Genomic DNA, 14339 nt, shown 5'->3' on the forward strand with positions numbered 1-14339 from the left:
TTTTTCAATCCATAATCTCTAAATGCTGCAATTTTTTGCCTTGATGAGCCCAGCAATTTTCAATCCATGTATGTGGAGCTAATGAATCTTTTGCATGGCTTGTTTCATTGGCTAAAGAGAAAAGCGCACACCATACAATCTGTTAGTTAATAGTATCTTCTCAGTGCAATCTGTTGGTTATGCTCTTTTGGTACTTGGGTCAGCAATTTGGACAGTTCGGATTGCCATACAACTATGCCATGCATGCAGTTGAAGAAGAGCCACTCCCATTTTTAAATGGTGCAGAAACTAACTTGGGGGTGTAGCCCATGTTGCTAAGTACTTATATTTGTATTCCATATTATCTTTTCTTCATTAAAATATATCTTTGTGGGTGGATTCACTTTTCAAGGAGAGGGCCTTAGATAGGAATGATTGGCAATACATGATTTGTAAAGGTGACTCCAAATAGTTGGGACAAGGACATGATGATGATTGGAGTAACAATGTAGGGCATCTAACTGTAGGTTATTTTAGCTGATTTAAATTTGTAGGGAACTGTAAGAAAGGTCCCATGACTTTGTATCATCATTTCTAGAAAATGAGTCATGTAACGCGCCTTTGAATGGTTAGTTGTCATGCAACCTATTCATAAGATCATACGGGCATGGGCAAAGGGGAAACATTAAAATAAGCTTGATCCAAAACTTCTATGGCCCTTAAGAAATTCTATATAGTAGATGTTCATGGGTGACATTGGTTCCATTTCTTTATAGGCCAGAGCATTTTATGAAGAAGTCAACATCTTTTAATATTCATATATTTCTTTTGTTAATGATTTAAATAATCCCTTCCCTTCTCTAATACAATATATATATATATATATATATATATATATATATATATATGGACACACACACCTGCACATGCACACAAACATATATGTTGAGGTGCATATGAAATAGACACACACAACATCCATGTTGTAATTACAGTTATCTATAATGGCATTTATATTTCTAAGGTCGATTATAATCTTTATATGCCATTCTACCCATTCATAAGTGACTCCAACATCCATGTTGTAATTACAGATATCTATAATAATAATAATAATTTGTTCATTATAGTGCATAGACAATAGTTATCATTGTGGTTACAGTGATTCATTATGTGACAGGTTTTTAGGTGAGATGAACGAGTTTCAAAACAAAACCAGTCTGCGGTTTTGAGAAGTGATTCCCAAGATGTATGGCTGTTTCAATGGCCATCTGCACCTTGAAAGCATTCAATGGAAGGTAAAGAAAGCCTAAACCATTGGAGTGGCCTGGCCATTTGGACAGGCCGTGTTTATGTATTTGCTTAAAATTAATGGAGCAGACCCGGATGTGCGTCGGAGCTATCCGGATGTTGAGCGGGGGTCCCTAAAAGATGGGAACTGCTGTTATGACCATGATGTAAGCTGTCCATTTCCTATGGACAGCATTGGAGGGGCCTGGCCATTTGGACAGGCCGTGTTTATGTATTTGATTAAAATTAATGGAGGAGACCCGGATGTGCGTCGGAGCTATTCGGAAGAGCGGGGTTTCCTGGAAAGAGGGAACCGCTGTTATGACCATGATGAAGCTGGCCATTTTTTAGGGACAGCATTGGAAGGGGCCTGGCATTTGCGTCGGATGGCCTTGTTTATATCTGTATTTGCAGGTACCATACCCTTAACCTAAACCCAAACCTATGACCTAAAACCTTAACCTATAACCTAAACCTCAACCTTAACCTAAACCTAAACCTTGACTTAAAACCTAAAACCTAAACCTAAATCCAAAACCTAAATCTAAACCTTAACCTATTCTCAATTCCCTAAACCTATATCTTATAACCTAAACCTAAACCTAAACCTAAACCTTAACCTATACGCATAACCTTAACCTATACCTATAACCTTGACCTATGCTCAATTCCCTAAAGCTATAACCTATAACCTAACCTAAACCTATCCTCAAATCCCAAAACCTATAACTATAACCTAAACCTTAACCAAAAACCTATAACCTAACCTAGCCTAAACCAATAACTTTCACCTAAACCTAAACCTATAAGCTTAACCTAAACCTAAACCTAAAACCTAAAACTATTCTCAAATCCCCAAACTTAAACCTAAACTTATAACCCAAACCTATTCTCAAATCCCTAAACCTAAACCAAAACCTATAACCTATACCTTAAAAGCTTCTCAAATGCCTAAACCTAAACCTACACCTAATCCTAATCTCAACTCCCTAGCCTAAACCTAAACCTAAACCTAAACTTGAAAACCCATACCTAAACCCGATCCCGAACCCGAACCCGATTTCCTAAACCTAAACCTTGACCTATGCTCAATTCCCTAAAGCTATAACCTATAACCTAACCTAAACCTATCCTCAAATCCCAAAACCTATAACTATAACCTAAACCTTAACCAAAAACCTATAACCTAACCTAGCCTAAACCAATAACTTTCACCTAAACCTAAACCTATAAGCTTAACCTAAAACTATTCTCAAATCCCCAAACTTAAACCTAAACTTATAACTCAAACCTATTCTCAAATCCCCAAACTTAAACCTAAACTTATAACTCAAACCTATTCTCAAATGCCTAAACCTAAACCTACACCTAATCCTAATCTCAATTCCCTAGCCTAAACCTAAACCTAAACTTGAAAACCCAAACCTAAACCCGGTCCCGAACCCGAACCCGATTTCCTAAACCTAAACCTTGACCTATGCTCAATTCCCTAAAGCTATAACCTATAACCTAATCTAAACCTATCCTCAAATCCCAAAACCTATAACTATAACCTAAACCTTAACCAAAAACCTATAACCTAACCTAGCCTAAACCAATAACTTTCACCTAAACCTAAACCTATAAGCTTAACTTAAAACTATTCTCAAATCCCCAAACTTAAACCTAAACTTATAACTCAAACCTATTCTCAAATCCCCAAACTTAAACCTAAACTTATAACTCAAACCTATTCTCAAATGCCTAAACCTAAACCTACACCTAATCCTAATCTCAATTCCCTAGCCTAAACCTAAACCTAAACTTGAAAACCCAAACCTAAACCCGGTCCCGAACCCGAACCCGATTTCCTAAACCTAAACCTTGACCTATGCTCAATTCCCTAAAGCTATAACCTATAACCTAATCTAAACCTATCCTCAAATCCCAAAACCTATAACTATAACCTAAACCTTAACCAAAAACCTATAACCTAACCTAGCCTAAACCAATAACTTTCACCTAAACCTAAACCTATGAGCTTAACCTAAAACTATTCTCAAATCCCCAAACTTAAACCTAAACTTATAACTCAAACCTATTCTCAAATCCCCAAACTTAAACCTAAACTTATTACTCAAACCTATTCTCAAATGCCTAAACCTAAACCTACACCTAATCCTAATCTCAACTCCCTAGCCTAAACCTAAACCTAAACTTGAAAACCCAAACCTAAACCCGGTCCAGAACCCGAACCCGATTTCCTAAACCTAAACCTTGACCTATGATCAATTCCCTAAAGCTATAACCTATAACCTAACCTAAACCTATAACTATAACCCAAACCTATTCTCAAATCCCTAAACCTAAACCTTAACTAAAAACCTATACCTATTCTCAAATCCCTAAACCTAAACCTACACCTAATCCTAATATCAAGTCCCTAGCCTAAACTTAAACCTAAACTTGAAAACCCAAACCTAAACCCAGTCCCGAACCCGAACCCGATTTCCTAAACCTAAACCTTGACCTATTCTCAATTCCCTAAAGCTATAACCTATAACCTAACCGAAACCTATCCTCAAATCCCAAAACCTATAACTATAGCCTAAACCTTAACCAAAAACCTATAACCTAACCTAACCTAAACCTATAACATTCACCTAAACATAAACCTATAAGCTTAACCTAAACCTAAGCCTATAACCTAAACCTATTCTCAAGTCCCTATCCCTAAACCTAAACCTATAACCTAAACCTATTATCAAATACCAAAACCTAAACCTTTTCCTTTAATGTATTCTCAAATGCCTAAACCTAAACCTACACCTAATCCTAATCTCAACTCCCTAGCTTAAACCTAAACCTAAACTTGAAAACTCAAACCTAAACCCAGTTCCGAACCCGAACCCAATTTCCTAAACCTAAACCTAAACCTTGACCTATCCTCATTTCCCTAAAGCTATAACCTATAACTTAACCTAAACCCATAACTATAACCCAAACCTATTCTAAAATCCCTAAACCTAAACCTAAACCTAAACCTACACCTAATCCTAATCTCAACTCCCTAGCCTAAACCTAAACCTAAACTTGAAAACCCAAACCTAAACCCGGTCCCGAACCCGAACCCGATTTCCTAAACCTAAACCTTGACCTATTCTCAATTCCCTAGAGCTATAACCTATAACCTAACCTAAACCTATCCTCAAATCCCAAAACCTATAAATATAACCTAAACCTTAACCAAAAACCTATAACCTAACCTACCCTAAACCAATAACCTTCACCTAAACCTAAACCTATAAGCTTAACCTAAACCTAAACCTATAACCTAAAACTATTCTCAAATCCCTAAACCTAAACCTAAACTTATAACCCAAACATATTCTCAAATCCCTAAACCTAAACCTAAACCTTAAAAGCTTCTCAAATGCCTAAACCTAAACCTACACCTAATCCTAATCTCAACTCCCTAGCCTAAATCTAAACCTAAACTTGAAAACCCAAACCTAAACCTGGTTCCGAACCCGAACCCGATTTCCTAAACCTAAACCTTGACCTATTCTCATTTCCCTAAAGCTATAACCTATAACCTAACCTAAACCTATAACTATAACCCAAACCTATTCTCAAATCCCTAAACCTAAACCTAAACCTATAACCTATACCTATTCTCAAATCCCTAAACCTAAACCTACACCTAATCCTAATATCAAGTCCCTAGCTTAAACTTAAACCTAAACTTGAAAACCCAAACTTAAACCCGGTCCCGAACCCGAACCCGATTTCCTAAACCTAAACCTTGACCTATTCTCAATTCCCCAAAGCTATAATCTATAACTTAACCTAAACCTATCCTCAAATCCCAAAACCTATAACTATAGCCTAAACCTTAACCAAAAACCTATAACCTAACCTAACCTAAACCTATAACCTTCACCTAAACATAAACCTATAAGCTTAACCTAAACCTAAACCTATAACCTAAACCTATTCTCAAGTCCCTATCCCTAAACCTAAACCTATAACCTAAACCTATTATCAAATACCAAAACTTAAACCTTTTCCTTTAATGTATTCTCAAATGCCTAAACCTAAACCTACACCTAATCCTAATCACAACTCCCTATCCTAAACCTAAACCTAAACTTGAAATCCCAAACCTAAACCCGGTCCCGAACCCGAACCCGATTTCCTAAACCTAAACCTTGACCTATTCTCAATTCCTTAAAGCTATAACCTATAACCTAACCTAAACCTATACTTATAACCTAAACCTATCCTCAAATCCCAAAACCTATACCTATAACCTAAACCTTAACCAAAAACCTATAACCTAACCTAACCTAAACCTATAAACTTCACGTAAACCTAAACCTATAACCTTAACCTAAACCTAAACCTATAACCTAAACCTATACCCAAATCCCTATCCCTAAACCTAAACCTATAATCTAAACCTATTCTCAAATCCCAAAACATAAACCTAAACCTTAATGTATTCTCAAATGCCTAAACCTAAACCTACACCTAATCCTAATCTCAACTCCCTAGCCTAAACCTAAACCTAAACTTGAAAACCCAAACCTAAACCCGGTCCCGAACCCGAACCCAATTTCCTAAACCTAAACCTTGACATATTCTCAATTCCCTAAAGCTATAACCTATAACCTAACCTAAACCTATTCTCAAATCCCGAAACCTATAACTATAACCTAAACCTTAACCAAAAACCTATAACCTAACCTAACCTAAACTTATAAACTTCACCTAAACCTATACCTATAGCCTTAACCTAAACCTAAACCTATTCTCAAGTCCCTATCCCTAAACCTAAACCTATAACCTAAACCTATTCTCAAATCCCAAAACCTAAACCTAAACCTTAATGTATTCTCAAATGCCTAAACCTAAACCTACACCTAATCCTAATCTCAACTCCCTAGCCTAAACCCGAACCCGAACCCAATTTCCTAAACCTAAACCTTGACCTATTCTCAATTCCCCAAAGCTACAACCTATAATCTAACCTAAACCTATCCTCAAATCCCAATACCTATAACTATAACCTAAACCTTAACCAAAAACCTATAACCTAACCTAACCTAAACCAATAACCTTCACCTAAACATAAACCTATAAGCTTAACCTAAACCTAAACCTATAACTTATAACCTAAAACTATTCTCAAGTCCCTATCCCTAAACCTAAACCTATAACCTAAACCTATTATCAAATACCAAAACCTAAACCTTTTTCCTTTAATGTATTCTCAAATGCCTAAACCTAAACCTACACCTAATCCTAATCACAACTCCCTATCCTAAATCTAAACCTAAACTTGAAAACTCAAACCTAAACCCAGTCCCGAACCCGAACCCGATTTCCTAAACCTAAACCGTAACCTATTCTCAATTCCCTAAACTTTAACCTATAACCTAACTTAAACCTAAACCTTAACCTATTCTCAATTCCCTAAACCTTAACCTATAACCTAACTTAAACCTAAACCTATAACCTATACTTATAACCTAAATCTAAACATATAACTTAAACCTAAAACCTAAATGTAATCTCAAATCCTTAGACTTAAACCTACACCTAATCCTAATCTCAACTCCCTAACCTAAACCTAAACCTAAACTTGAAAACCCAAACCTAAACCCGATACCAAACCTGAACCAGAACCTGATTTCTTAAACCTAAACCTTAACCTATTCTCAATTCCCTAAAGCTATAACCTATAACCTAAACTTTAACCTATAACCTAAGTCTGGATCACTTCTTATATGTTCTCTCTCTTTTCATTTGTTTTTTTTCCATAAGATTGTTTGTGTTTGGATGGATACAATTTATGTTTGGATGAATGTAGTTTATGTTTGGATGAATTTACATAGTTTGGGTTTAGATGGATGTAAATGTGAATATGATAAAATATATTATATAACACCTGTTATATAATATTTCGTAGGTAAAAGTATTTAGCGACGAATATTTTCCTCGCTAAAAGTCTCATTCATGTTTTTAAAATTGTTGTAGCTTTTAGCGACGAACATTTTCGTCGTTAAAAGTGGTTTTTAGCTACGAATCGTTTCGTAGCTAAAAGTAATTTTTTGGTAAAATTGTTTGTAGCCTTTGGCAACGAAACTTTTCGTCGCTACAAATCTCGAATTGTTTGTAGCCTTTTGCGACGAAACTTTTCGTGGCTAAAAATCTCATCTACGATATTTAGCAACGCAATTTTTCGTAGCTAAAAGTAAATCGGCTACAGCCTTTTGCGGCGAACGTTTTCGTCGCGAAAAGTCTCAACCACGATTTATAGCTACGAATATTTTCGTAGCTAAAAGTAATCCATTCAAATGTATGGAAAAGTTTGTTGCAGCCTTTAGCGACGAAACTTTTCGCGGCTAAAAATATCATCTAGGATATTTAGCTACGAAAATTTTCGTAGATACAAGGAACTGTTTGCAACCTTTAGCGGCGAAACTTTTCGTCGCTAAAAGTCTTAGCTACGATTTTTAGCTACGAAACTTTTCGTAGCTAAAAGTTATTTTACGAAAAAGTTGTTGCGGCTTTTAGCGACGAACATGTTCGCCGCTAAAAGTCTCATCTATTATTTTTAGCTACGAAATTTTTCGGCGATAAAAGTAAATCGTCTGCAGCCTTTTGCGGCGAACATTTCCGTCGCCAAAAGTCTCAACCACGATTTATAGCTACGAATATTTTCGTAGCTAAAAGTAATGCATTCAACTATGCAGAAAAGTTTGTTGCAGCCTTTAGCGACGAAACTTTTCGCGGCTAACAATCTCATCTACGATATTTAGCTACGAAAAGTTTCGTAGCTACAAGTAAACTGTTTGCAACCTTTAGCGGCGAAACGTTTCGTCGCTAAAAGTCTTAGCTACAATCCATTAGTATTTTACGAAAAAGTTGGTTGCTGCTTTTAGCGACGAAAATTTTCGCCGCTAAAAGTCTCATCGATTATTTTTAGCTACGAAAAGTTTCGTAGCTAAAAGTAATCCAGTCGTTTTTTTTGAAAAAGTTGGTTGCGGGTTTTAGCGACGAAACTTTTCGTCGCTAAAAGTCTCATCTACGATTTTTGGCGGCGAAAATTTTCGTCGCTAAAAAAATCGTCGCTAAAAGTCCACTTTTGGCGACGAAACAATTTGTTTCGTCGCCAAAAATTTCGTCGCTAAAAATCCTCTTTCTTGTAGTGCTCCTTCCTAAGTTCTATGGACTTGAATCTGAAGAACCATATCTACATTTGAAAGAGTTTGACGAGATCATAGCCACTTTATATTTTCAAAATGTGTCTGAGGACACAGTCAGGCTGAAACTATTTCCTTTTTCCTTGAAGGAGAAGGCTAAGACGTGGTTACATTCACTGCATCCTAGATCTATTGGCACCTGGAATGATATGTAGAGGGAATTTATAAAGGAATTTTTTCCACATCATAAAACGATTACCCTTAGAAAAGCAATCATGAACTTCACCCAAAAGGAGGATGAAACATTTTACCAATGTTGGGAAAGGTTCGAGGATTTGGGCAGTTCATGCCCACAACACGGCTTTGAAACGTGGCACATTACAAATTTTTTCTATGATGGACTGACATCTTCCATGCGCCAAATGGTCGAGACAATGTGTAATGGAGAATTCATCAATAAAAATATTGACGAGGTATGGGATTACCTCGATAGTCTTGCTGAAAAAACACAATCATGGGACTATTACCCAAAATCGAACACCATGTCTAGGCCGACTCAATCTAAGGAGAAAGGTGGATTGTATCTCTTGAAAGAAGAGGATGATCTCAAGTATAAAGTAACTACGCTCATAAGAAAAGTTGAGGCTATGGAAGGAAAGAAGGATAAGGTTAATGAAAGTGTTTGCGGCATCTGTGATTGCAACATTCATACAACTGAAAATTATTCTACGATACCCGCCTTTCGAGAAGTGTTGAATGAACAATCCAATGTCGTAAATACTTATCAAAGACCTTTCAATGGACCGACCACCGACCTCTAATACGTACAATCCTAGTTGAAAAAATCATCCAAACTTTAATTAGAGAAATGGATAAACTGCTACCCCTCAAAGTTTCTTCAATCAAAATCCAAATCAGGGGAAACCTCAAGAAGAACTGGTTCAAAATTTCATGCAAGAGCTGACCCAGGCAATGCGAGATTTTATGCAAAAGATGGATTCACGTATAAGGTTATAGAAAAGGGGATGCTTCCTGCACAACCGCTCCCCAATCCTAAACCACAATACGAGATAAGTAATCCCAACTCTTCAAATCAAATGAAGCACGCTAAATCCATCACCACTCTTAGGAGTGGGAAGATCATTGATAAAACCCTTCCGGTTAGGCCCGAAAAGCCTCAAGAACCAGAAAAGGACAACAATGATGGATCTAGTGAGGCCTCACAAAAATTAGAACTGGAACTTCTGGAAAAGCCAGTTGCTCCATTTTCCCGATGGTTGGTCGCACCAAAACCTCTCTCTAACTCTCAGGATATCCTAAAGGTGTTGAAACAAGTGAAAGTCAATATTTCTCTACTTGATGTCATAAAACAGATACCTTCATATGCCAAATTCCTGAAAGACTTATGCATGACCAAACGACGGCAGAGTATTCAAAAGAAGATCTTCTTGACCGAGAAAGTGAGTGTCATCCTAAAGCAAGACGTGCCACAGAAATTCAAAGATCCCGGTAGCCCAACCATATCATGTGTAATCGGGGACCATCGAATTGATTATGCACTTCTTGACTTAGGAGCGAGCATCAATCTGATTCCCTACTCGGTATACAAACAGTTAGGTTTGGGGGAATTAAAACCCACCCTAATCACACTACAACTTGCCGATCGCTTTGTTCGTGTACCAAGAGGGATAATTGAGGATGTGTTGGTCCAGGTCGATAGATTTTACTACCCTGTAGATTTTATCATCCTGGACAACGAACCCATTAATAACATGAACACTCAGATTCCTGTCATTCTTGGTCGCCCATTCCTTGCCACTTCAAACGCAATTATCAATTGCAGGAATGGTGTCATGACTATGTCTTTTGGGAATATGACATTGGAGTCAAATATCTTTTTCAATAACGGCAGAAACTTAGAGGATGATGACGACTTTCATGACATTAACATGATTGACTCTTTCGTGGAAGATACGACACCTCTGACCTTATCCTTTGACCCTCTAGAGACGTGCTTAGCCCACTCCCATGATTTTCATGATGACATGATTAGGGAGACGTGTGCCTTGCTTGATACTGCACCGGTACTTGAAGTTAACTGATGGAGGCCACAATTTGAAGAGTTGCCCTAAACTGATATAGTGCCTCTACCGTCTAACCTCAAGCCGCCGAAGCATGACCTAAGACCTTTTCCCTCTAATTTGAAATATGTCTATTTAGGTCAAGATGAGACATACCTGGTGGTGATCTCTGCTCACCTGGAAAAAGAACAGAAGAATATGCTTATATCTACTCTCATTGAGCATAGAGGAGCCCTGGGATGGACGATAGCGGACCTCAAGGGAATCAACCCCTCGATTTGTACTCATCGCATATATCTTGAGGATAATGCGAAGACCGCTCGGCAATCACAACGTAGATTAAATCCAAACATGAGGGAAGTAGTTAAAGCCGAGGTTCTTAAACTATTGGATGTGGGTATCATATACCCCATATCCGATAGTCAATGGCTGAGTCCAACTCAGGTGGTTCCTAAGAAGTTCGGGATCACCATCGTAGCCAATGCCAATAATGAACTCGTGCCAACAAGAGTTACTACTGGTTGGAGAATGTACATTGACTATGGATTCGTGAATGTGCATTGACAACAGGGCCTGCGTAAGTTGGTGGACCCCTGATCAGCGTCAGATGAAAAATCCAGTCCATCCACTGGATTCGTGTCAAAAAACCATTCGTCTACGGATGTTTTTGGATTGAATTTGATGTGTCCCACTAGAGTTCCTATTCTACCGTCTGACCTACGTTTGATCAAGATTTTCCTCTGTGCGCGAGCATGGGTCTGGAAAAGCTTCATTTGTACAGTCTTTTTGGCCCTCTGGAATGAATGGACAGTTCGGATCAGCAAGATGTGTGATGATGGTGGCCCACCTAACGTCGGCCACAACTCTCTGTTGCTGTTTTTAAGCCGCGGGAAATGGAGATTTCCGTTTTAATGAATGAAGTCGGGTCAGGGCCTGCTGACCAACTTGGTCTGTTTGGTGCACCACGAGTGCACGGCTTCTATGCAATCCTCTTATGTAAAGTCTGCCCCTCCTTGATGTATATGCAAAATCCAATCCGTCCATCCATTTTTTCACCTCACTTAAGCTGTTGAGATAAAAATTGAAGCACATTCAGATATCAGGTGGGCCAAGAATCATGATTCTGAGGGCTGATCTATCTTTTGGGCCACTTCTGTAAGGATCTGATGGTTGAATTTTGACATGTACGGTTAATTTATGGTCCTCAGACCATGCATGAAGTTTCGATCCGAAAGGATGGTGGAAACCCTGTGATCTTGCATTCTGGCTGACTTTCTGGCCACTTGAGCTTCAGTTTCTCGATTTTCTCAGATCTCTAGCATGTAAATCCATCGATCTTGGTCCCCTGGAGTCCGCCCGTTGCCTTGGTGATTCTAGAGCGTCAATTCCATGCATTTAGCATCTTTTTCGGTCCACACTTATAAATCCACCTTGCAACATAAATATGATTAAAACAGGCCGTTAAACAGTATCATGTTCGTAAAATCCAGTAATAACTGGGGTCTAATAAGTAATATTTGACCCTCAACACAACCCCTAACCAGCATCTTGCTAGTCCCGAGAAAAGTATGAGAAAAGTAAGTTGAGAATTACAGGACAATTTCTATAAGCTCGAGTGATTTGTGAAAAAACAATCTAGATACTAGAATTCTAAGATTCATGAATGTTGGTTATTATTTTCTCCTGGCCTCAAGCGCACGGTAAACTTCATAGTCAAGTTCAAAGTATTAATCCATCAATTAGAACAATTCTAGGCATTGAGTTCCACGGGTGTATAGTCTAATCTCGACTTATCATTATTAAAATTCACTTCTCTATTTCAAGATATCATTGGTAACCAACAAGAGAATTCATGATAACCAAAACGTTCCTCATAACTCATCCTTTCATTCTTATCATTTTTTGATTTTTCCATTAAAAATAACACTAAGGAAGGGAATCAAATCTTCACCTATAGGGAGCAAACCTATGGTGAAAACTAGTCGCCCATCCCTTTCCGAATGTCAACCTTGGGAAATCGAACCTTCACCTATAGGGAGCAAACCTATGGTGAAGACCATTCGCCCAACCCTTTCATGCTTAGGGACTACCAAATTATTCCTTCAATATCGAACTGAGACTTCAATGTGTAAGCGAGATGTGACATGTGATATCATGACTCAATCAATGTTTACAGCTTCTAATTATGGATTAATAATTCGAATGTAACTGTGAAATCTAACAGATAACTAAATCCACGAGTAGTAAATCACTAACATTCTGTATCTTATACTTCTCAAATCACGACTATCCTTCAAAATCACTTCGAATTCACAAGAAAGTCCAGAAAAAATTAAAAAATTTTCACAAATTTTGCTTAAGACCAAGCAAACACTGATTAGGTATCCTAATCTATCACCCCCAACCAAAAATCTACATTGTCCTCAATATAAAAGATATGAGCTTGCAATGCACATGAGACAATGAAAGTAAATGAGAAGTGATGGGAAGATAGTACCTGAACGAAGGAATCAAGAAGCTTTTACCAAAGAGATCGCAGCGTGAGAGCGGGTCAGCATAACAGTAAAGTACTATCCTAAAACAACAAGAAAGCAAACTAACCTAATTGCATAAAACCAACTAACCTAGAACGACATCAAGCAAACTAACCTAGTCCTATGAAAGCAGGGGAAAAACTACTTAGTCATGCCGCAAGGTTCTTCTTTCGACCAGTACCTTGATAAATTTCTCAGTAGGTTTCTCAACAAAATCATCCAAAAGCCTTTTTTACAATAGGCCTGAATGCCCTGGACCATGAATTTCCAGAGAAATTTATAGACCTCAGCATAAGGTTTCCTTTTAATTTCTTGAGGTGTCCAAAGTATTTATGATTCACCTATGAAAGAAGAAGCTTCAACGTTAGTATCCCATGGTGAATCAGAGACTACAAGTAAATAAAGTTCAAAAAACTCCACAAGAAGTGATGTAGTCTCAATACATTCCGAAGTATCAGACTTCGGTTCCATTGTCAGCTCCTCCTCCTTTAATGGTAGACATTTAGGATCAGGTAAAGAAGGGGCTTCAAAATACGAGTTCTCTCGGTTAGTGATGACTACTGAGATGTTGTCTTGCAAGGCATCCACTTTGTCTTTTGACATGAGATCGTTTGAATCTGCAAAGTGTGTCAAGCAATCATCCAAAGAGTTGGGAAGTTCAGCTGAGCGTAACTTATTTTCCACGTTGGAGCTCGTGATGATCTGCCCAAGAAATCCATCATCCTTGAAAGTATATGGAGGTACGCTCTCTTGCTCCAGTCCTGCATAGACAGATTGAAAATCAATAGGGGAAGCATCGATGTGATCACTCTGTTTATTGAAACTACTCAATCGAGGCGTTGAATTGTCAACTGTGTACAGCTCAGATGATGGCCTCAATTGAGCGGTTTTAAATTCCAGGGTCGTAGCTAGCAACTCATCCTACTCCCAAATCACATCATCATTCGATTCAGAGGAGTGGTCCAAACATGTTTCACAAGAGTTGGAAGGGTCAGTTGTAAGGGGCTCATCCTCCACTTTTAAATCAGACATGTCAGGTGAGGGGAGTGACTCATTATGACCGACCACTTCGTGTACATCTTGATCATTAACCTAGACCAAACTTGAGATTGATTCTAGGAGAATTTGGGTTGCACGTTCATAATAGTTATCCCAATATGCATTATTGTCTAATTCTGTCCAGTAGTGTACACTCGGGATGGGATCGCCTTCCTCACATTTCATTCCTGAATTAGGTTGAGGTTCAAATAAATTAACATTTACCT

General features: G+C 38.0%; 1 non-coding gene across 1 annotated transcript; it reads right to left on the bottom strand.

Moving 5' to 3' along the window:
* Positions 1-8716: 8716 nt before the first annotated feature.
* LOC131222120 (small nucleolar RNA R71) lies at positions 8717-8823 on the bottom strand. Its single transcript, XR_009159828.1, has one exon. It is a non-coding gene; the product is annotated as a small nucleolar RNA R71 (small nucleolar RNA).
* Positions 8824-14339: the final 5516 nt, after the last annotated feature.

The sequence above is a fragment of the Magnolia sinica genome, chromosome 12 (assembly GCF_029962835.1).
Source record: "Magnolia sinica isolate HGM2019 chromosome 12, MsV1, whole genome shotgun sequence".
Classification (NCBI taxonomy): domain Eukaryota; kingdom Viridiplantae; phylum Streptophyta; class Magnoliopsida; order Magnoliales; family Magnoliaceae; genus Magnolia; species Magnolia sinica.